The 24,993-nt window shown below is 40.6% G+C and overlaps 1 pseudogene; it reads right to left on the reverse strand.

The window, feature by feature from the left end:
* Positions 1-3,143: 3,143 nt before the first annotated feature.
* LOC132074533 (cytosolic phospholipase A2 epsilon-like) overlaps positions 3,144-24,993 on the reverse strand; it is a 36,830-nt pseudogene continuing 14,980 nt past the window's right edge.

A 24,993-nucleotide genomic window follows, 5' to 3' on the forward strand; every position in this document is an offset into this window, starting at 1 on the left:
TCGTGTTTTTGGGATGATGGTTGCTGTCTTTGGATGCAAAAGAAATGTGTGACTAAGCGCCGTGGTGTTTAGCTGCGACACCAGGCAACAGTTTTAAACACAGTGAAAAATCTTAGTAAAACAGGGAAATCTTTCTGTGAGAACGTGTGTAGAAGACACGACCGTTAGTTCTAACCCTAGGTCCTGCCACCTTGCCCATTGATTTTACAGGAGATTTTAGTGGAGGGTAACACCGGATTCAATCTTGGGGAAGTCAATAAAACAAGTATTTTTTGTCCTCTAAAATTAAAGTTTTTGCTCAGTAACTTAAAAAAAAAAAAAAAAAAAAAAAAAAAAAACCAAAACAAAAACTTGGGATCTCCGTTAAAAGCAAAGGAGTGGAAATTTTTGCTGAAACTGTGTTTAAACACTGTATTACAAATGTGCCTTTTGTGGCACTTACGGCTCCTTCAGAGCACCCATATCATATAAATCCCCTTTTGCTGGTCCAGTACATCTACTGTTTCACATTTTTATCTATGTACCTTTCTTCATCCTCATTTCCATATTGAATGCTGCATTTTCTCGATATGTCCTGGGTCTTTTCTAAATACATCAGCAGGTTTAGATGTGCTCTTTTAATCTCCTTCCTCTCTATGCTGTTCCTCAAAGAACAGATGTTAGACTTTAGCAATGCTCAGTTCTGGGCATTTAACCACTTTGCCTTTTCTTGGTTCCTTGCTTTGCATTTTATTTAGGGCTGTGCATATATTTTGCAACTTTCTTGTTGCAATTTCCATGCTGAGTCCAAAGATTTTATACCATTTCACGTAGGGTATTGCTGACTGGTTTCCTCAGTTTTTAAAATCTATTTTTCATAGTATTCCTTTAATTGTCATTCATTTTCTCTATGGATTAATTAATACACAAGTTATCCTTGTAGTCACTTACACATTCTCTATTTTACTTCAGTAATTTCTTTTAAATTAGTCTTGTATCACCACATCTTTAGAGGTCTGACTGCTCCTAATTACTAATTATCTGCAAAAATATCTGGGCTGTTGAAAACCTAAGTACTGCAGTGTGGAGTGAGATTCCTTTCCCCCTTGTCTGCAGTGCTAAATCCAGTATTTAGTGACTGGAGAAGCTTACATAGCTCACATGCCTTACAGGGCAGGTATGATACTGCCTCAGACTGTCCTCCAAGCCTCTGGGAATTCATGATTCAGTGCAGGACTGAGGCAGATGCAGAGCCATTGTATTTTTTCAGTCCCTAAAGATTTTCCAGTGAATGTCTCAGTCAGTTTTTTGAATGCATAAAATTTTACCAACAAGAAAACTTAATTACATGTGCAGAACTACCTCACTCTGTTTAAACCTGCTGTTCACTAGTTTTGACTGATCCTCTCGAGGCCTTGTGATAGAAGAGATGTGCACTGACTTCATGCATCTCTCTTTTCTGCCTTTCACTCCTCCTGTTCTTTTTCTGGGTTGCAGATTCCTCAGCTATTTGTGCCTTGGGTGGAAGCAGTTCCACCTCCTTGATCAGGCCTGACATTTTCCTCTGTATTCTTTTTGAACATAGAAAACTGAAATACTGAGTAATTATTCCATGCAAGATTTTTGAAATGTGGTAAAGTGCTCATTGTTCTCCATGACCCTTTCGTGTCTGCTGGAAAGCAGCAGGAAGGGCAGGGAAGTGTTTGCACTCACACACCTCGTTCTGCTTGTCTTCAGACTTCCTGCCTAGATGCTTCCTGCTGTCGGTGAAATAATTTTTGCCCTTCAGACAATAAAGCTCTAACTGTATATGGGAACCTGGGAGTGCTTCCAAATTCCCAGGTCTGGCTGTGCCCTCTGACTACATCCCGTCCCATACTATGATGAGATCCATAACTGCTGGTGCAGTCCTGTTTGCTCTCTCGTTTCCATGGGACATAAACTCTGGGCATACAGTCCAGGAGCTCTCTGAGCTCCTGTAGCAGGCAGCTAAGTGTTCACTGACCTAAGTGGCAAACAGAGGGGTTACATCTCTGTGCACCACAGAGGAGGAGAGCCTCGACCTTGAGACCAAAGGCCATTCCATTTCTGGCCCACAATAACAGGATTTCTTGACAAAGAATACTACAGCAGAATTCAGGAGTGGGGAGGCCTGTAGGAAACATGGGCTTGTGGATACAACATGTCTAATAAATAAAACTATAGCATTGAATTTAAAACATTAGAAGAATAATAAATGTAGATTTTTACAGATTCCATCTGTCAAAAACCCAGACTGCTTGCTGGAAAAGAGATATGTTAGTCTCACAACCAAAGGATCAGAAAGTTGAAAATTGATGCTCTGTTAACTTCATTTGCTATACTCTACAGCAAGTTTAAAAAAATCACATTTGCATGAGTGATATTAGGTACACAATCTCAGTTTTGCTTTGTCTGTGTTTCTTGTGTTTTTGATGTAATAGTCTCAATCAATCTTAAATAATATTTGATAATATCAATAGCATTTAAATCCAGATTGCTAAAACAAATTAACATGAGTTGGTTCTTGTATAGATGGGTTTTAGTTGTAATCCTAAACTCAAGGGGTTCCAGAATCTTGCACTTGCTTACATCTAGGTCTGGAGCAGGTACATGTTCTTCTTCAATAATTCTTCAGCAGCTATGAAATGTCCACATGTTTTCTTTGTCTTGCTATTAGAGGAAGAAGCACCTAAAATAAGTAACTGAAACAGGTATTTGATATGAAAATTATTTATTTGCTGTAACTTCTACTCTGAAGTAGTAATTTATTATATAAATTCAATATTTATTTACATTCACATAAAGATTTCTTAGTTCACAAATGGCTTCCTTGATTTTTTTTTTTAGAGACAATGGATTTTGTTCTCTGCTGCATTTCTGGACCGGCAATCCTCTGTTTCTATAGCACAGGTAGAACACAAACAGTCAGTGTAAACTCCCTCACACTTCCTTGTCCACACAGTTTGGCAGGTCACTTCTGCAAGTACAGTGGAGCAGAGCCTCACCTAGCCACGTTCCTGAGGTTGTCAACGTGGGAAGGACATGAGTTCATTAAGGAGGAGCTGGTTCTTTGAGTTTATTCCCTCCACTGATAGACAGGCTTAACATTTTTGATGACAAATTAAGTGCTATTCTTAGCGTTCTTTGGCTTGTCTTCACTTCCTAATAAAATTCCTTTTCTTCTTCATCAATAGGACGATCCTTTATTTCATATTCCCCGGTGCTGGGCAGCCAGCCAAGTGCTGGGTTCCCTCTCTGGCAGGCACAGGCGTGCCATGGCCATCGGGTTGTTTGTGCAGCGCTTGCTCTTTCTTGTGCTGCTTTTTCCGCTCCACAGCTGTACGCAAGGCCTGAAGAATCAAATCTTTGTTGTTCTGGACGTTGTAGTAACTTAGATTCACCAGTTTGTCAAAATTTTCCTCTGAATAGCTCAGATTGTTTATGTAATATGGGCCACAGGCATTGGTAACATCAACCTCGCCCTCTGCCATCTCTGAGGGACTACGCTTCACACCTAAACAGACAAGCAATGGCTTGGTTCATTTGCACAAAACAATTGGGGTCTGGGTGTTTCCCAGGCATGCACAAATAGTGGATCACAAACCTAAACTAAATCAGGTTTTTGCTCGACTCTGCACCAATGGGACTCGGCATATGAGCAGGCTGAGCTTCTATCTATCTGCTAATACATAGAATAAATAGGTTCTTGGAAGGGAAGAGGTCAATTAATTTTGTTGGATTCTGAAGATTACTGGATTCCATTATGTGCCTTTAACTGCTAGAGGACAGCTGAAGATGCCAGCCATGGGGCAGAGACCTGAGGAGGTGGAGATCCACTGCTGCGTGGTATCCTGCAATCCCACGTCAGGGTTTCACCCCAGCCAGCAGCTAAGCAGCACAGCTGCTTGTTCAGTACACCCTGACCAGGGGGTGGGGAGAGAACCAGAAGAGCAAAGGGAGAAAATGTGGGTGGAGATAAAGGCGGTTTAATGGGACAGAAAAGGAAGAGCAACATAATTCTCATTCCAGATCCCAAACAGCACTATTCCAGCTGCTAGGAAGAAAATTAACTCTTTCCCAGATCAAACCAGGTTCACATATGTTTTTATGCTTCCTCATCATTTGCACAGACGCTTTGGTTTTCTGACAGGTGGCATGAGGGAAAGAGAGCATTAGCAACCCAGAAATGGTAGGTAATACTGTCAGAGAGAGTATCAGAAACATGAGAATTTTTCTGTCAGCCTCCAGTGAGACCAAGAGGGCGTTACTGTAGGAGACAAGCACCCTCCACAGTAACAGATACCTGCACCCCCTGAGCCATGGCAGGGGAATAGGCACTGGGAAAAGCATCTCCCTGACAGTACATCATGCATTTGGGGAATCTTTTCTACCAACATGGATCTAACAACATCAATCAAAGGGTTCTGATTTTCCTTGAGGGGTCTCTCAGTGTCCAATAGATGTACTCCTCTCAGCTTTGCAGACAGTTACAGTGAACTGGTGCCACTCAACTGAAGCAGTCTAAGTGTCCCACAGAGAATTCCCTTTCTACTTAATTATGGAATAGCTTAAGAGTGCAGAAGTTAAGCAGTTTGAATATGTCAGTTTTACTTTTTTACTGCCCAGACTCTAAATTCCCCTTCTGAACAAGCTGATGGATGAACTGCCTATGGAAAAACTGCCTGTTCATGTGATTATACTAAAACTTCACATGCTGTACAATTTAGATCTGGGCTAGGGCATGGTACTGAAGCCCTATAAATTAAGCTGATCTCTGCCTGTCACTAACAAAAGGCAGACATCCTTTTCCAGCATCACAGGACCTTCTGCAGCATCCATCCTGCTGCTATGGAGGTCAGGTCTCAGCTGCAAGGTGTCAGTCCTCCCAAAAAATCTGCCTGCACAGAGCCCTTCCATGCCAGCTCAGCTGACCCTTTGCTCGAGGGGGCATGACGAGGACCCTTCTTTCTCTTCCTGTTTAGTCTCATCTTGCAGCCACCAGCTGAACTGGTTGGGCAACACAAGCTTGCCTCAAGGGTATGCAATAGGCAGATATTGTGCAGGTCTTCAAATGAATTTTCTTCATTCCTAGCAACACCCCTTTTTAGACTCGCTGATAATTTATGTTGACATTTAACATCTGCACATCATCAGACGTACACCTGATAGTAGATAACTGACTGAGGCTAGGCATCCCTCATTTCTGGAAATTAGTGAAGGGAAGAAGGCCAGCAAACTCCCTCACAGAGCAGTACACAAGAGCAGTTCAGTATAGAAGAGCAAAACTGAAGCTAAATCTCAGTTCTCCTTCTACTTCTTTCTTCTTTTTTCCTTTCTTTAATTCTCTCTACAAAAGGCAACTGCAGAAAGCAACTTTTGGGCTATCTCATCATTTGTGAGAGCTGGAGTAGAATGGTGTGTGTACCTGTATAAATACCCTTAGTCTATTTGAATCCTGCTCAAAACCCCAGTTGTACACCTCAAATGTGCAATGAAGTCAATCAACAAAAGAAAAGTACCATATTATCTTTTACAACTTACTTAACATAAAAGAATAAGGATTGATACAATTGAGACCATAGTTTCTGCATTTGTTTTGGTGTTAAATTGAATGTACCATGTACTAACATGGAACTTCTGGCTTTCAAGTATACTGTGGGGCTTTGAAGTGAACTCACAATCTGAGTTAGGAATTTTAGCATCTGGAGAAGGAGCAACTGAGGCTTTGGTAGCAAGAGAATATTATGGCATGTGGGATGTGGTACCAGGACTTATAATTCATCTGTTTAGAAGTGACAGGCAATGTTGCTATTGACACTCTTTAAATTTCAATGGTAACAGACACAGTTGGAATGGCTCAGTGTTGCACTTTCATCACTTCACTGTGCTTCACTGTTACATTTTCATCACTTTGCTAGTTCATACTTTTGTTTTCAAGGTTATCTGCCTAACTGTAAGCCTGGAAATTATTTTAAACAATGAAATCCATAGACTCCTTGGAGCATTCTCTAACAGGAGAGGATGACAAGTATGAGAGGACATTAACCCTGTGAATTTCTGCTACAGCAGATAAAAAAAAATATTGCTTTCCTCAATTAACTGCAATCTGCTTATGAAAAGCCAAAAAAATCTGAAGAGGAAAACATGTGGCAAAGGCTAATCCCACATGATCCTCTACTGTCCAGGAAAAATCACATATTTTAAGTTTCTTGATATGGTTCATATGTAAGCAAAGAGAGTTCAAGTTTGTTATTACAGTGTGATCTGAAAACCAGGTATTATCCAGTAAAAAAGAGGAAGAAAGTGGCCACTGTCTGTTAATGTGATGGGTAACTGTTAACTTACCAGGTGCTTTGTATTCCCTGAAGGTGTCATTTACTAGAGGGAAAAATATCACAATAGGTGTTTCTGGGCTCTCTTTATCACCAACAATGTAGCATTCCTTCAGATGTGGAGTTTCCTGATCATCTGGCACCTTTGTAGGAAAAGGAATTCCCTGTTTTGCGAAGTATTTAGAGGCATCTTTGAGGGGCTTGTTGCCACAATAGGAAAACAAAACAAAAGAAAACATCAGGACATACAGGAAGAACTTTGAATTTGACCAAAATCTAATTTCACTGGGAATATTTGTGGGGCAAGGGACAGGTTCTGACAGATTATGGTACATAACCAATTTAGGTCTAGGTTGAGGTTTTTTATGCAGCCAAGCCTTGGAAGGCCAGAGTTAAGTGAGATGGATCTGACTCCACATGTCTCTGAAAATCTACACTGGCTATGTTTCACGTTTGGCTATGAAAAAGTTGCCTTTAAACAACTTTTTATTCCTGAGGAATTTAACATTCCTAAATGCAAACTGTTGTTGCATTTATTTGCATATCTAGTCTTCTACATTAAACCTATTGTTGCAGTTATATTGTCCTGAAGGTACATTTTCCCTTGCACAGGGAATATTTCTCAATATTGCATTGACAAATATTAGACAATGTTTAAAGGCAATTAGCTTCATTCATTCTACTTCTGACTGCCTTCAAATCAGCTAAAACCACTTACATGTAAAAAGGGGCAGGTATAGTTTACTAAATTATTACTTCCTGATAACATTTGTACTGTTCCATAAAGATATGTGACCCCCAGTTAACAGCAAACTGTTAACTTATCAACACTTCCCAGATATTGGGGAAAAACAAAAGTTTCTATGAGTAGAGGATCAGCCACTCTGGGAATTCAGCGATGAAACAGAGAAGTCATTGAAGAAGAATGTGCAAGACTCACCCCTGTCTGTGAACCTGAGCTGTAGTTGAAATGCAAAATGACATCCACTTTCCTTTCTGGCCTCATAAGGGGTGGGTAACTGGTAGCAAAGGCAAATGCAGTATCAATCAGGATGAGGTAGTCTGTAGCTGTTGTCAGGTGGTTGGGCTGGGAGTCCAGCTCACAGTCTAGGAAAGAAACACGTTTTTTCAGAGAAAGTGCCCAATGCAAGGGAAGTGCTGAGGAAGGTCTACTGTTAACAAAAGGGACTTCAACTTTTCTTGGGTCCTAGACCTACCCATCTAGCTGATGGCTGCAGTTCGGTAATTTCTCAGTTCCTCATCTGGCTTCCTCTTTTCTCTCTTTACTCTGCAATTTCTTTGGTTTTCCTTTGACTAAAAAGGATTAACTTGGGGCTCAGAAGAGTAGACTTAATTCATCTTGTGTGTGACTCTGATCAGGTTGGTGTGTTTTTTTGTTTTCTTTTTTTTTGTCTTTTCTATTAATATGAAACAAATCAAAATGGCAGCCCGCTCTCTCAACACAGTAAAAGGACTAAATGTGCTGGGTGCCTTGCTCACTATGAGAACCAGCACACAGCTACAATTTCACATGGAATAACTGGTGCCAGACTGAACAAAAAAATTCCCTACCTGGACAACAGGTAATACTGTTACAAAGATTATGTCTTACTTAGAAGTAAAAATGTGACAGGAAACAAAGCTCCCTGCTGCAGCCCTTGAGTATGGGTGACTAATTGGGACTCCTCTCACCTATCAGTTGTGGGACTTTATGGATTTTTTTGAGGAACTTAGTTTGAAGCCTCTCTTGATGACTAATTTTAGCTTTCAGTGACAAACAGTGTCAAATACTATCAGAACAAAACAAAAAAGCAGTTAGCTTGATAACTTTTAAAGGATTGTTTCTTTTTCACAAGGATGGTTTTCACTGTAACTGAAAGCAGGGTGTTGTTACCACACCTTTCCACTTGGAAAACTCGCTCTCCAGGTAGTTGTTGTTTATCTGGAGGCCTTTCAGGAAGTTATGAATTTCTGAGGCTGCTGGACGTAACATTGCAACATCTCGGAATATTTCTGAAAAGCTGTCAGGAGGACAAACCACTCGAGTATCCAGCTCATTTGGTCTTGTAGGGAATAGGGCTTCATCATCTGCAGAAGAAAGAATAACAGCTTATATATGTGCAGTCCATCTTGCAGTCATCTCTTAGTCTAGTATGTTTGAAAAATTTGGACTTCTTTCTCTTTTTACTGGCAGGATTTTCACAAATCTCATGGGTTTTTTAGCTTAGCTTTGAAAAATTCCTTTCTTCTTCTCACTTCACAGTGATAAAAGCTTTTTTTGTACTGCAAAAGACTCCACTTCACCTACTAGAAATTTCTTTACTCTGCTATGGTTTTATCTATTAAATAGAAATTTCTTTGCTCTGCTATGATTTTATCTATCAAATTGCACTTACCTGTGTCTTCCTTTGCTACTCCATGCCACATTTTCTCTCTCAGGCACATATAAAGCCACACAATAACAATCTCTCAGCCACACAAACATAATTAATGTTCCTCACTAGCAAATACAGAATCCTTGATTTAACAACCAGAAATTACTCCCTTAAAAGTGCTAGAAGATAAAATAAGTAAGCCTTTTTGAAATACTTCTCTTCCTTGTCATCTTTTCTTTGTAATGTGTTTGTCTAGAGTATTTATACTTGAAATCTGACCCAGCAGAGATCTTTCGTAATTTTGTATCATGTTTTGCAAATCTCATCCTTATGAGTAGTTTGGAATGACTTCCAATAGTACTGAAGTTTGTGTCAATGATTTGTAGACTTCAGAGATGCAAGGATGTTGTTTGCTCCCATTTCTCTGATGCTCCAACTTGTGAGTGAGGAGCTAGAGGGTTGTGGAATGCTATGTGAACATCCTCCATCTACAGGGATATTTTTCTCTGGTTTTACCCTCCTGCTCAGAAAACATCTCATAAGAGGGTCATTGTCTCTTTTATTTTTCTGTGATGGATCCTGTGGGTTCTTTTCACATACAACTGAAATAATTGTAGTACATGGCATGAATTTCCTTCTGGTTTACATGGGGATAATGGAATTGCCGGAAGAGAATGTTCTAAAAGGACTTTGAAAAAAATTCAGTAAGAGAGCAGCAGCACAGAGGGGAAACCCCCCCCCCCCAAAAACACCCACAAAATAATCACATAAGAATAACCCACCTATGTCAGTAATTTTGTCTCGTGTCCATTTGTGCCAGAAGTCTTCTGAATTAACAGATATATACCAAGCATCCATGAGATTCAAGGAAAATACACTGCTCCAGATCCCTGTGGCATAGGATGTATTTGACAAAAAATAAATGGGGTGCAAAGGAATTTGATATAAAACTTTTGAATAACTGTGTCACTGGACACTTCAGGGAACGGGGGCATAAATGTCCTTTAATCATTCTAGAGAAGCTAAGGAGAAAGTGCCAAGGTGTAGAAAGGGGGTGGTGACCTGAGATGCAAAATGACATCCACTTTCGTTTCTGATCACAGAAGGATCTGGGTCCTTACTAGAAACTGCAGCCAGGGACAGAGAGATTCTAAGTTGCTTCTTTACACCTCACCATTAGCTGTAGTGAAATCTCCACACAAGCAAAAAGTTTCAACTTCTAAAAAAAACCCCTGAAACTTCCTTTTTCCTTTATGCAGTTAGTGGAAGTAGAAAGAACAATGAGGCAAGAGATTGCTTCTGCAAAGGGAAGAAAGGTTTCCTTACTGCTTTCACTTTTTTATGCAAGATGGGGAAAAAATATAATATTACAACCTATTTGCACTCTGAAATGGAAATTTTATCTTAAGAACTAATCAGGACTAGATGTGGCAAGAACTTTGTAGATAAAAAGGTGCATTTTAGAGACTCAGGCTGCAAAAGAAATGGATGATTTAACCTAGCAGCAATGATACACAACTTTTGTTGCTGACAAATATATATATATATGTATTGCAAAGGTCTCATGTCAGTACACATAACCACAGATTAAATCAATAAATCTGTTAAGATGAATAAAATCACAGAGAAAATGAAAAATCCTGCAGATTGTGACCTGTTATCAGTTCTGGTATTTTACCATATAATGCTCCTGGTAGATAAAAACACACTAAATGTTTAATTTCAGAAGAGGTGTTTGTGCAGGAGCAGATTATATTATACTACTTTTTCCCAGTACAAGAAATCACCTTCCAAAAAGCAGATTCTGGATTCTGGGACTTTCTTCATCAGGCGACCCATGAAGAACTCGCTGCCAAAATCTTCTGCAGGAATGAAGGCACCATATTTTGGGAATCCTACCTCATAAGGGGTGAATTCCACCCATTCTAAAAGAAAAGGCATAAGACAGACTGATTACAGCAGCAGAGGCATAATTATTTTAATAAAACATGATATTGGCCAGGTTAAGGCAGACTGGTTTCTAATTCACACCCTTTGCAACAGGCATTTATTCACTGTACACTTCACGGTGGTGAACATGCAGAACAAATTGTCCTCTTACATCTATATGTCTATATAAGCTTTTTGACAGTTTCTGTGCATAATGTGCACAAAAGTGTAGAAGTACATAGTGTCTTCTGTTGTCCTGCCTTTGACCCTGAATACTGAATTATACGAAGGTCTTTAAAATATTAACTATTAAATGTCTCCTTTGAGGTGGATTAGCCTTCAGAGTATTTGTTTATTGAATTGATATCCTTATCTAATCTTAAATTGACCCCAATTGGGATTAAATATTACATGCAATTCTGGAGTATTGTTACCTCTAAAATCCTGGTCGCTGATTTTATCCTTCACATTGAGAGAGAGGTAGATGGGCAGTGGATTTTGACCCTGATTTAGTGCCTGCTGCTGATCTGTGAGCTTATGGTAGTCCTCCTGTTTTGAAAAATGACAGTAGCTCAGGACAATTGGATGACACAAAGAGCCTGCCACTTAATCTAAACCTGGGTTCTGACAATGCAGGCCATACATGACTCCAACTAGGACATTCCCCAGTTGCTTAGTTTAGAGAGGTGCTGTCATCCCTATCCCTGCCCCTCCCCTGCCCCAACACTTCAGCACAAGAATAATCCTAAATCCATATATTGAAAGAATGTGGTGAGGAGAAAATGCTGTTACCCACATTTTTCATTTCACAAAAAATGTCTGGGAATGTTTGAAAAGCACTCCTGACAGGAAATATTTCATTATGAAAGAGTGAGCCCCTCTCTGACTGCCTAGAAAAACACCTTTTCCTCAGAGCTGTGACAGAGACAAGGCTCATGCAGAGTGTGCAGCAAGCCTTGGCCTTTCTGCTGCAGAGCTCAGGCAGGGTGGAAGGGCAGGATGGTTTGGGAGCAGAACCAAGGTTTGGGAGTGTGCTCCGACAAGCAGAGCTGCAGGTGCTCCCCCTCAGCAGAGCCCGTGGAAGGATGGCTGTGCCACCAGTGCCACCAGGCTTCCCTTGGGCCACTGCTCTGGGGACACTCACAGCTCCCTGCTGAACACAGCCCCACTGTGCTATCACCAGGCAGTAGAAATGTGGCTGTGTGGGGGATTATTAAACATTACAGGGGGGATGTTTTCTCATTCTAAAGCATAAATGACCTAGTGGGAAAGAAATATTAATGAAGATTAAAATAGGGCCCGAACAAAGCTCTTGATGGAAATGTTTGCAGGGTGATGTCTTATTAACAGCTCAGAGATACTGTCTTTGGGCTTGTGATTTTCCTTTGCCTTGTTTTATTGTGCAGCTCTTTTAAAAGAACAGCAGGATTTTCATGGAAATATTTACATGTGAATTCACAGGATCACAGAATGCTTGGAGTTGGAAGGGCCCTTAAAAATCACTTAGTTCCAATCCCACTGCCACAGACAGGGACACCTTCTACGAGACCAGGTTGCCCCCCATCCAACCTGGTCTTAAACACCTCCAGGGACAGGGGGTCCACAACCTCTCTGGGAACTCACTACCCTCATAGTGAAGAATTCTTATTCTTATTACGTATTAGGTATTCCTAATACCTAATCGAAACCTGCCCTCCTTCATCTTAAGGCCATTTCCCTCTTGTCCTACCACTGCATGCCCTTGTGAATAGTCTCTCTCCAACTTTTATATAAGCCCCCTCTACATCCTGTGAGGAATAATTAAAAAGAGGTTCATACTGTAAGTTTCCTGTTATTTCTTTTCATTCCCATCCTTTCTGTACCAGGTGTGAAGTTAAGATCTCTATAATACAGGCAACAAGCATGGTACAATGGTACAATGAATGGTACTGCCAAGGCACATGCTTTAGCCATATTTATGAAAAACAAACATGCAAAAAAACCTATTTTGCATAAGGGTAGCCAAACACTGGTATGTGTTGCCCAGAGAATTTCTGGAGTCTTCAGCTGTGGAGATGTTCAAAGCCCATAGCTCAGGGTAGCTGGCCCTTCCTAATCCTGCTTGGACAAGATGATTCCAGAAGTGCCTTCCAGTCTCAACTAGTTTTTGATTTACTCTCTTTCCTCACTGCTGTATTCACTGGATATTCAAATCTGAAGAGAAAGGTGCTGGTTTTGTACCTTATCATGTAACATGATTTCAATGATGAGTCCCCACAGGTCTGTGAAACACAACTGATGTCCTTCCTGTTTCCTCTGGCACAACTCTTCCAAATAGTATTTCAGACGATCAGGGGCAAAACAAGTGACAAACTTATTTTTAAGTACATGCTTTCGGGCATCATTGAGGGTTTCCTTGAGATCCTTTTGGGACCAGTCAGGATCTTCATACAAGTTTGACATGGTCCTAAAAACAAAAAAGAACAAACAAAAGAACCCCACAAGGAAAAGTGTGAGTTCTGAAACAGAGCTTTGGGAAGTTATGGAGGTTTGTGTATTATTGTCCTCATTTATATGAAAAAACATCACGTGTTTGGTAGTATCCACATATTTAATTAATTAGAAATGTGGGAAAATACCCACTGAAAGAAACAACAACAAAATGGAAGCAGAAAAAGAAAGCCTCTTCTTGATAGTTAAGATCATATAACTCAAGATCCCTCCTTGACGTCAATTTTGGAAAATTCGTGTGTTCTTATCTTGCTCTTACCATGTTGTTCCAGATAAACCAGTGATATATGAGACACAGTCCAAGACATTCATTTCCTGCACACTGAGGAGGTGAGCATACATGGCTGTCAGAGCTCTGGTTCCACCTCCTGTTGTCATGATTGCCACCACAGGTACCTGTTCAATCCCAAAATACATGGATTTAGTGACATGGCCTGAGAAGGGACAGAGACTCTGATTAGAAGGAGAAATTTACAGTACTGATAAAGTAGTAAAAACATGCCACCAGCGTGAAGAACGTGAAGTCCAACGTGAAGAAAAACCTGAATTAATAATGGAGCATGTAAGGAGTAAGAAATACATCATTTTTTCCTCTGTCAAGCAGCTCTGCAATAGAACATGAAATCCATTATCACATTTTCAGTGCTCTGTTTGAAAACCATTAACAGAGCAGCAAAAAATTAGAGGAAGTGTTACCTTCTTTCATCTGAATCAGATTATTATCAGACCAGAAAATATCAGTGCTGTCTCACAATTTCCATGTGGGCAGTAATAACTTCTCTTTTCCTGAAGTTTGCTGAAACTATTGTACAGTTATTCTACAGGCCATACTAGAAATTTCATAACTGATAGATTTAAGAACACAGGTCAGTTCAGAACCCCTGAAACCAGAGGCTGGTTTAAAAGTTTCCCTCCAGAAACTTTTAAAGTTTCTGGAGGGAAAGAGGAACCATGCTCACTCCACCTGCTACATATGTATTTACAGTACTAGGTAGGCAAGTGAGCTGCAATTACTGGCTTCTGTGATCATACAGAAATCCAGGGACTTCTGGGCAGTCTTAGAAACAGAATTAATTTATAAGCATGACTTGGCTTCTTTAACAGTAAAGACAGTTACTGTGCATTGGAGTGAATGAATGTCATATATAAATCAGAAAAATATAGAGAGACTGTATGCTCTGCAGGGAAGTATGGGCTCTGCATCTGAGGGGAAGGGAATGACACATGGCTTAGTGCTGGCATTGAAAGGCAGAGTCTTGTGTCTGAAAGGTCCAGCTATGCAAGAAAAGCTGAACTCAGTTTAGGTCCAAACAAGAAAAAATTATCATGTCTGCATTTGAGTTTAGGTTTCACACTACAGTCATAGGTGCATAAATAAAATAAGAGACACCTGATTTTCCCCTGCCTTAAAATTTCTGTTATCAATCCTGCTTGCTGAGCAAGATGAAGTCAGACTGGCAGCGTGCTATGCTCAGACAACAGGACCCTAAATGGTGGCACAAATGATACACAAAATCCAGATTTAGCCGTGAGGGAATGAAGTGCTGGATCCACTGTTCAGATCTGGCCAAAAAGAAACTTTGGCCTTGGCTCTGAGAGCACCAAGCCCTTCTCTGTGTTATAGGGCAGACTGCTACTGAACACAAGGCTAGATTCTCTAGCTTCAGGGCTACAAGGCTTTTTATTCATGTCTGTGATGAGTACTCATTCCTTCCCTAGAAGAGAGAAAAGAAGTCAGCCACCGAGAAAAGAACTCAGCTGTAGCTTGTACATGAAACTACAGGGTTTCCAAAAAAATGTGACCATCAATGCTATGTTTTGACACTTATCTGTGCAGAAAGCAGAGAACAATTATGTCTCAGATACCTCATCATCCTGCAAGTCCTCTTCCAGATGGAGAATGTCCTTCAAAGCAGCTGCAACCACCTTCTTCCTCTTGTGAATGAAATCCTGTTCCTGGGCACACAGATCAAACCCCAGGCGCACGTCCAGGTCTTCCTGGCTGCAACAAGGATCAGGTATCATACATCACATTTGTAGTCTAAGCCAGCATCTTAATTGCTTAACTTGATAAATAGACATGCCTTCACTACCAGGTCTACATAAAGCAAAGGTGGAAGATATTAAATGTTCTGGTTTTTTCTTGGAGAAAAACAGCCCATCTGCCTTTGAACTGAAAGGAATTTTTTTTTTTCTCCCTGCCAAAGACGCCTGGAATTAAATATAAGTACAAATGGCAGCCGTTCCTTTTCAGATATAAATCCAGAAGCCTGCAGAGGGCAGTGTTTCAAAGGCGGCTTTTAGAAGTTTTGTGAACTGCCACTGATACCAGCGAAACGTTCTACTGAAGTCGTAGATTTGCATGATCAGATGTTCTTTTGATGCTTAAAAGCACTACATTTGTGGTTTGAAAGCTGCTGTGAAAATCTTGCATAGGCTTCTAAGGAAGAACTTTTCAAATGGCAGCTGTAAACTGTATATTTCATAGTATATTTACTGAAAATAAACAGCATGATGGGAAAAGCACCTACGTTTCTGGAAGTTCTCTTCTGTTACAATATGGAACATAATGTAACATAGCCATCTTATAAATTTTACTAAGGCCTGAACAACATTCCAAAACACACAATGTGTTTCCGCCTTTATAAATAAGCAATCACTTCACTGAGTTTATTTGCATTTATCTCTTTGAGTAGACATTAAAACATTAAATGCCAGTACATTTATTATTTCATTTTTTTTCACATCTTAGAGTATCCAGGCACTCTGATTTTGATCTTTCAGTGGAAGAAAACAGTTAAAGAGACGTTTTGGAAAACAGAAAATGTTTTTTCAATCAGCTTTGAAATGTTGCTTTTATTGAGAATCTGCATTTGGCAATAAATAGTAGAGGTGTCTACAGTAGCCTTTGCCATGTAATATTGATTGCAGCACAGCATGAATAGAAATTTGGTCTTTTCTTTATAAAACATTTTCTTAACTCCCTCTCCCATTGCAAAAACTCCATTGCTTAAAATCTTTGCATTATGCACTGAGTGTATTTTTTTAATAGTCTGAAATAAGGATGGACCAGCATTCAAAGGCAGTAGTAACAAAGAGATTGGAACTTGATTTACAGCTATCTAAATACAAATAACCAAGGGGAAAACAAGGCGAAAACCACAGGTGTCTTACCATTTTTTCACCTTAAGGAGCAAATCAAATTTTCTGTGCTGAAAATGGAAAAGGTAAAATGATGAAAATTGATATTTTGTTTAAAATAGTTCCTTTACCCCACTCAGACTGAGACACAGATCTTTTGGGTCATCATTATGCCTACAAAACTCTGAATCTCAAAAAACTGAGATCTCCTCTCAATATTTCAATAATAACCAGAGATGTGCACTGATTTAATAGATAAGACTTTAGTACACTATCATCTGTAGTCCCCATGTTATCTCTCTCATAAAACACAGTGTAGCTTGCCTGGTACTGGTTAGCTGCACTAATAAATACCAGGAGAGCTGCAGTGCTACAGCTCACCTCCCTGGACGGATCCAGCACTGAATATGCGTGCTGAAACCAGAGCCTCTCACACAACAACGTCAGGTACAAGGGGAAGCCTGAAAGGCTGAGCACCCCACACGTGTGGCTCAGGTTTGCTTCCTGGGACAGTGTGCCAGGACTCACCACTCTGTCCCAGTGGCACCCAGTCACCTCCAGCCTGGTTAGTACATGGACAGTACAAGGAGCATTAGCAACAGCTTAGATGTTTTTCTTCTTCCCCCTTTTCCCATGGATTTCTCATTTTGTTTTGCTTCAAATAATTCACTTCACTATGCATTGCCCTGGGCTGGAGGGAGGTAAGAAAACAACGGTCTCTGTAAAAAGAGAACTGGCCCTTGGTTTCTGCTTCATGCAAATCAGAAAGAATTTTAAAAAGCTTGCAAAGGATTCCCCATGGCCAGCAGACACTCACCTCACCAACCACTTCCTGCTCGGAGGGGAGAGACTTCAGAGGGATTGTCAAGGGGACACTTCTCCTCCTTGGCCCACATGACATGCAAGCACACTGAAAAGGAACATGGAGTGCTTTTTGGTTAAAACAGAAATGTTCTCCTCTTGCTCCCTATTCACACGTAAATGTCAGGTCACAGAACTGTCTGTGTTGTCTACCATGTTCTGGGGCAACGTACAAAGGTGGGAAGCTTCCTCTTCTTTCTGAGTGCAACATCCAGGGAAGGTTGCTTGTATCTGGCATAGTGGAAGAAAGTGGGATCTGGGAGAGGGGAGCAGGGGTCACAGCCCACTGAAACTGTTTGAGTTTCTTCAAAGGATCCTCTCACTGTAAACGTTAGCTCATTCTCTAAAACAATGAGAGAAAATGCATACACAAAGTTACTTATAATTGTAAAAAAAGAGAGAGAGGAAAAAAAGAAGCAAAAGGTAGCTTTGAATAAATTCCTTCTCCACTTCCTTTGTATTTGGAAAACTACCTTCTAAAAGTGATCCAAACCCCAGACAGTTCAGGTGACTGTATCGTTATAATGTGCTGAGCAAGGAGTCAGGTGGGAACGTGATATGGACGGCACTGAATTTTAGGTTGCTGCTTTTCTGTTGCACTTTCATCATGACACAGTGAATACAACCAGGTACTTTGCATGATAAATTATCCTCATCCCAGGCCAAATAATGAGCTGAAGAAGTTCTCAGTCCCCTAAAATAAGATCTGACTCTTATGAGCAGCAGATGACCCTATTTATATGAATAGTTCAGCTAATCCTGCCAGTGTGCATTATGCATGATCTGAGATTGCCTACCAGATCCAGCCCCTCAGGGGATGTGGGCAGAGGAGCTTCTAGACTCTGAATCTTGACCAGGGTCAGGCAGGAGCCAGCTGCTGAGTGGCTAACCCCTGCAAAAAATGAGGTATTTCTGTGCACATGCGTAAGTTGAAGTGACAGAGATCCTGAGCAAAGTTAATGCTATAATATAACTATAATACCTGAGGAATTAAGCTTCTTCAGGGTTCAGCAGTACTGCAGCAGAGGTTTGCAGAATCTCAACTTGGGTTTTAGATACCTTCTGTATAATCATCTGATTCTAGTTGTTTCTAGTCTGGCACAAGACTCCCCATGAAGTCAGAGCCCTGAACTGCTGCAGGACTGGTGGCATTCCCTACTGCAAATTTTGTACAAATCACCTTAGATGTGATCAATTAAAACCTTAGTATTTTGCTGATGCAATGTCCAGGCCTTGTTAGAGACAATAAAATCACCAATAATTATTTTAAGAAGTAATAATCTTACCTGAAAAACGCTTCTTTTGTCTCCTGCTGTCCAAGTGAATTTCCAAACAGGCTTCTTCACGACACTATGGTAGGTGTGATGAGGACAGATTAGATAACTCACTAGCTAATTATTATCTAATGAGTTATCTAATTAGATAGCTCATCCAGCCATCTCACCACCAGTGCTGACAGATGTTGAAAGGATCATTGTAGGAAAGGTTTGAAAGGTTTGATCATTGTAGGAAAGGTTTGAAGGGGGGAGGCCAGCTGTGTTGGACACTTTTGCCAGACACAGTGAATGTGAGAATTAATTTATTGTCACATGGGAAGATGGTGCTATGCTAAACATGTTGTCATTTTCAATGGATGCAGACAAAACAAGGGAAAATTATAATTTTGATCTTAGAGGGCACCTCTAAGATCATGCTGTTCTCCTTAAAGATAAAGCTCCTAAGAGAAAGTATCACTAAAGAATGAAGATTTGCAATGTTTCCCTCACTGACGTTATAGTCAGCTGTGGTAAGGAATGATGTGGTAAAGAAAGAATACAAAAGAACAAAACATTATTTTACCACTATTGCCCCATTTGTGATGATGGTTTCAGGAGGATCCTGGCTGGAAAACAAAAACAAACAATATGTATTTTATAAACAATACATTCTGGACACTGTCCTGAGCAGGACACATTATTCTCTCTAAATTTTTTATCACTATTTTTTTGTGTTACTCCTTCTTGTGATTTCTGTAAGTATACTCCATTGTCACTAGATGCCACATAATGACCCTGCAGAAATTATTAAATTGCTGTAAGGCACCTGGCAAGTCCTTGCAACAGCCTTAGTAGCAAAGGCATGACACAAATTGGGTAGCAACATTCTCCTCAGCCATGACTTTCCCAGAAAACACTGCACAGTAAATCTGCAGACTTACTGGAGTGGGGTTTGCCAGCCAACTCTGAACTATGTAAGTCAAAAATCTTAAGAGAAAGTCACTGAATTAAAAATTCTCAACCCTTCTCCACATCATGGCATTTTCCCTTTCATATAATGATTTTTAATGCACATATTAAGTCTGGAAAAACTTGTCTCTGGCTATTAAGATGGTACTGGATCTACAAAAGGTTTCCCTGCACTAATGCAGAACTCCAAGCTGCCAACAGTAATGGAGTTTTACTCACGTGGTCTCCAATAAAAACTCAACTTCCAGCTCCTCCTTTCCCTGAAAATAAAAAAAGGTGTCTCAAGTAGCATGTGTAGAGGTTATCAAAGTGACCTTAATTTTTGCAAGCACTGTGTCATTTACCTTTAACGAGTAAAAATATTCTGTTTTGTACTTGCTATTATCAGCATTAAATGACAGAGGCAGCTTCTTCTTCCCCAAGGAACTCAATTGTACTTGAAGAATGAAGGGTGTTTGGTGCTTGTAAATTTCCCTAACAAACCTATTTCACACTTTCTTCTCTGCCAGCTGCCATGTGCAGGAAGAGAAGAACATGATATGCTAAGGCTTAGTGTTTAGTAAGATATTGTGGAAACGGGCCATTTCCCTGTGCTTGCATTGTTTTGGTTTTTATAGTCTTTGTGAGGATTACATAAACTGTTATTTTCTATCAGGTTATTGAAAGTGCAAAGCTTCCCCAAAATTGCATGTACTCTGGGGCTTGCGAATTTGGCCATGATCAGTGTGAAAGGAAACCAACAGGAATTTGAGAAGGCCATCTATTTTGTCACTGATGTGCAGTTTCCAGGATGTTAATAAATTTTGCTACATCTTTAGCATCAAGCTGCTCCTGTTGGTAAAACCAGAAGAGACAGTACACCTCTTTAACAGAGGGGAGAGAATGGACATCAAGCTGTACCAAATGTCTGACAGAACTCTTACCTCTGGGGTTAGTGGGAATGCTGTAAAAACTCTTTCCCCAAGAGGGATTTTAGCAACATCAAAAAGCACAATTGCATGGTCATCATCGTGAATGATGTCATCATCAGAAACAGTAATTTCCAGAACATTCTAGGAAAAGAAATGAAAAATATCCAGTTCACTAGCATGTATGGCGTGTCTGCTTTACAGAGAGGAAATAGAAAATAATTGATGAAAAAGTGTGAGAAGGGAGAGCAAGAAAGCAAGTATAAAGAGCCATGTCTTAGTCTTATCAATTAAAGCTGAACTGAGATCTCTTTTGAGTCAGCTGTTATGCTTTTAAATAGATCTCATTAAAAATGCCATCTGCTAGGGAGGAATATGGATTACCAAAAGCTCTATATTGCTTTATATCAGCAGGGGCAATAGAGATTACTTCATATCAATAATCACTCTTCTAGATCCTTGGACCTTCTGCTTTCAGCCACCTGTTCACAGGTATTTGAGTGTAGTTCAATTATTAGCAGCAAACTGTGTAAAGATCTTTATCATACAAGAATTTGGCATCATCTCCTGCCATTACTTCATGTCCTTTCAGAAAAAGATGTGCTTTTCTGTTACAGTGTAATTTTATATTTTCATTTCAGTTTCCCTGTGTTGTCACTGTCACGGGTCCCAAGCCTTCCCCAAGGAGGTCAGACTCTCATTACCCATACGTAAATAAAAACTATCTGTTAGGAGTAAATTGGGTTCCAGCAAGGCTAGAATTGCTTTGCTTCAGCTTGTGTGGGGAATTTTAAGTAAACTCAGAAATGCACTAGAAGATATTTCTAGTTTAGAGGTTTTGGGCTAAACTGAAAGACTCTGCACAGAGATTAGATAAAAAGGAGAGGTTTTGGGTTGCTTACCTTGACTTTTCTCTGTATCCGGAAGTAGAAAGTTTCATTCCACACAGGATTTCTGCAGTTTTTGATGGTTTTGGTGTGGAATATTTCATCTGAAGCTGTTGGCAACCAGAGCCTCACATAGCAATCGGATTGGCTTACTGTAGAAACAGAGGCAGAAAGTATCTGGCAGAGGAGGCATGATACAAGCAGTGGAGACATTTCAATATGTTCTTCAGCTTAAACATGGGTGAGAAATGGCCAGTTCTTTCTGATAAAGATTGGCCAAACCAGGAAGATAAAAATCACACTGCTGGATAAAATTAATTTGCTCATCTCAACACTATTTTTAATAAGCAGTGTATTCAAACAATCATGCATAATTCTTATACATTCAAAGAAAAAAATACAATCCTAGCTAGCAAATAGAACAGTATGTATATTCAGAAGTCTTATATTGCTCCATATTAACAAAATTTGGCAGGCAAAACTGTGACAGAGGCAGCACAGCATTAACTTCAGACCCGGAGAGGGATTGCACATAAATTGTCTCTGTAGCAATTGAACTTTGTGAGAAATACCAAAAGAATCAGATTTAAGTCTGATTCAGATAGTAGATGTCTGGCATACCAGGTTATTAACTCTTTATGACAGAAAATTAATTACTGCAGTGACCTTGATTCTCATCTCCCTAGGCGGGGTAGGAAGGGAGAGGCCTACCAGCAGTACAATTGCTGCTTCGGGAGCTCAGTAGGAACTGGAGCCTTTTCCTGGTGTTTGCTGATGCTTGAAAGACCAGGAATTTAATTTCTACTTCACATCTCTTCCCAGGAAAAGTGAAGTGGCAGAAAGGATTTACATCTTGCGGACGGAGGGAGTGGAGTGAGGCTGCACTTGCTGTAAGTTACCATCTCACACAGACCCTGAACCAAGTGAACACCAAAGAGATTCGCAGACCTTGTACAGGAAGCTTTCCAGTGGCAGCTAAAGGGTTGATCCATCCTGCTCTGTAAACACAGGCTTTTGCCAGAAAACAGGAGGAGTCTGGTGCCGTGCAGTCAACAGAGAGAACCACCTCACAAGCAGGGAGAAGAGCACCTACCATCTGTAAGCACGGTACAGGTCTTGAGGCAGCTCCTCAAGGTTAGAAGTGAGTTCATCCCCATGTCTTTGTTCAGAACACATGGCTTTGGGATATTTTGCATAAACATAAGGTGTTTATTTTTGGGGGCCTGAAATCCAGAGACCCTGTGACTGTGGCATCCTCAGGGGAAGATGCCTGTCGATTATGGAGATCCCCATGTAACACTTCATGCTGTATCTTGAAGGCATTTCTTGACACTGTCAGGAGTTTTCTCTCTAGAAGGTAGTAGATTTTCTGTCTTTGAAATTATTTCCACTGACGACAGAATCTCAGATTTTAACATGATGGAGGTGACGGGATAATATGTTGACTTTGGCAATTACCAGTACAATACTTAATTTATTAGGAGTGGCAGGGCTCTGTTTGTTGATCTGTCTGATAACTGAAAGTTCTTCCCTCCCTGTGCTGCCTGACAGCTGTGATGTACTGATCCTTATAAATGGTATCACTGCCTCTGATCTACAGAGCCTGTACAATGGCCAAGAACTAAATGTGGCTTCAGGGCACCTGGACCATCCCTCCTCTCATTAATGCACACAAAACTGCCAATCTCAAGTGTTTCAAAACCATGAATCCAGCATCTCCATAACTGCCAAAGTGGATGGGGTGGGACGTAATGCAAAGTCCTTCACAGGAGGAGGCAAACCCCCAGCACTAGAATGGGCTGAGGGCCGACCAGCTGGACAGCAGCTCTGCAGAAAAGCATCTGTGCATGTGAGGTTGAACACGAGCCAGTGAGCTGTCCTGTGGCAAGCGAGGCCAGCAGCCTCCTGAGCTGCATCAGGAGTGCTGCCAGCAGCTGGAAAGGTGGTCCTTCCTCTCTGCTCAGCACTGACAAGGCCGCATCTCTGGGTTCCCCAGTACAAGAGAGGTAAGGATATGCTGAAGCGAGCTGAACAAAAAAGTCCAGAAAGAGAATGGGGGAATGGATCATCTGCTCTATTGGGAGAAGCTGAGGCTCTTCATCCTGAAGCAGAGAAGGCTTACGGGGTCTTATCAATTTGTGTAAATACCTGATCAGGGGAGAGGAAAATGAATAAGCCTGAGTCAGACCCTCCTCTGTAGTGCCCAGTGAAAGGTAAAAGGACACAAACCAATATGCAGGGAATCCCACTGAAACATAAGTAAAAATTTAATGTTTACCATGACAGTGTAAACACCACCACACACTGTCACAGATTGCCCAGAAAGGTCGTGAAGTCTCTACCCTTGGAAATGTTCAAAACCCAAATGAATGTGGCTCTGAACAACCTACTGAAGCCAATCCTGTCTATGGCAGGGGTCTGGACTACACAATCTCCAGAAGTGCCTTCACACCTCAGCCATTTTGAGTGATTCTGCTGTAACAAGGCTAGTTTATCACACACAAATAAATTACATAATAGTGTTAGTAACTCCTGTATGCAAATTTGACCTTGAATTTGGGGTGAGGTGGTACCACTAGGACAAAGAACATTCTCTTCCTGTGAAGAAAGGGGACTATGCCACATCTGGTTTTGCCACAATTTATCTACAGTCCCTACTAATGTGGAGATGTTATTGTTTTCCATAGGATTCCTGTGATTTTCTATGGTTTCCTTTAATTTTACAGACAGTATTCCCATGCTGTGGTTCTAACTGAGCTTACGTATTTCTGTAGAAGTGCCACTTCATATTAACTGAGGCTAAACTGTGAGGCAAACAGTGAGATAAATAAAAAATTAGCAGGATAGTTGAATGTCTGCTGAATACTATGATAATTATGATACCATTATTATATGGCAGCCCTTGAAATGACTAATCACCTTACATTGCTCTCTCTTATCCGTCAAAAAAGTGTACAGGAGAGCTACTGAAAATGTTCCAGTTTATTCATTGCTACCTGAGAGCTAATACATAAAAATTCTATTTACATTTTCTTCATGCTCCAGTTGTAATGCAGTTGCTGGGCTTTGTTAGCAGTTTCATGCCATGCCAGGCCCTTACTTTAGTGCACGTGTTGCAACTTCCCTGATGGCATAATGTCACCTCATGTGAATGCTGAGACATCTGAACTCACAGTCTCTCTGAAAGCCAGCACTAAGCGACTCTGGTGTCCTTCTCCAATTTGCAGCTTCTGATTCAATTTTTATGATGGTGAGACTGCTCCTCAACTCTGTCTGACAGCTAAAGATCAGTTAAAAATGCAAGACCAAAAGAAGTAGTTCAGAACTGCAGCTACGTGTGCTAGTCTGTGAGAGTACAGTCCTGTGACGTGCACCTGAGATGAACCATCACGTGCTAAAATCACTCACCTCCATAAGGAGAAAATTACAGCACTGAAAAGTAAAGCATATAAGAAAAACTAGTCTCATAGGAACAATGAAGGTAAACTACAAAATCCCATTCGTCCTGTTGCTGCATTTCGTAACACCAAAACGAACAAATAATTTTCTCCTAGTGAAATATTCTTCACCTGCACAGACAGGTTCGCCTTGAATTCTAGAAGTTTACTAGGGTTCACCTAAGAGGAGCAGCAGTACTACTCCCATTTCTCAATTGCTGGACATATTTGGGAACATTTTCCCTCACCAGCTTAGTACAATACAAACAGTATTGAGGATTTACCTCCTACTGCTATCTGAGAGAGGATTTGGACTCAGCTGAGAGCTCTACCAGTATCCACTCATTTGTAAGCACAATATTGCTCTCTGTGCCTTACTTGTGGAAATAACAAAAGCTCATAGGTGAA

This window comes from Ammospiza nelsoni, chromosome 6 (assembly GCF_027579445.1).
Source record: "Ammospiza nelsoni isolate bAmmNel1 chromosome 6, bAmmNel1.pri, whole genome shotgun sequence".
Lineage (NCBI taxonomy): Eukaryota > Metazoa > Chordata > Aves > Passeriformes > Passerellidae > Ammospiza > Ammospiza nelsoni.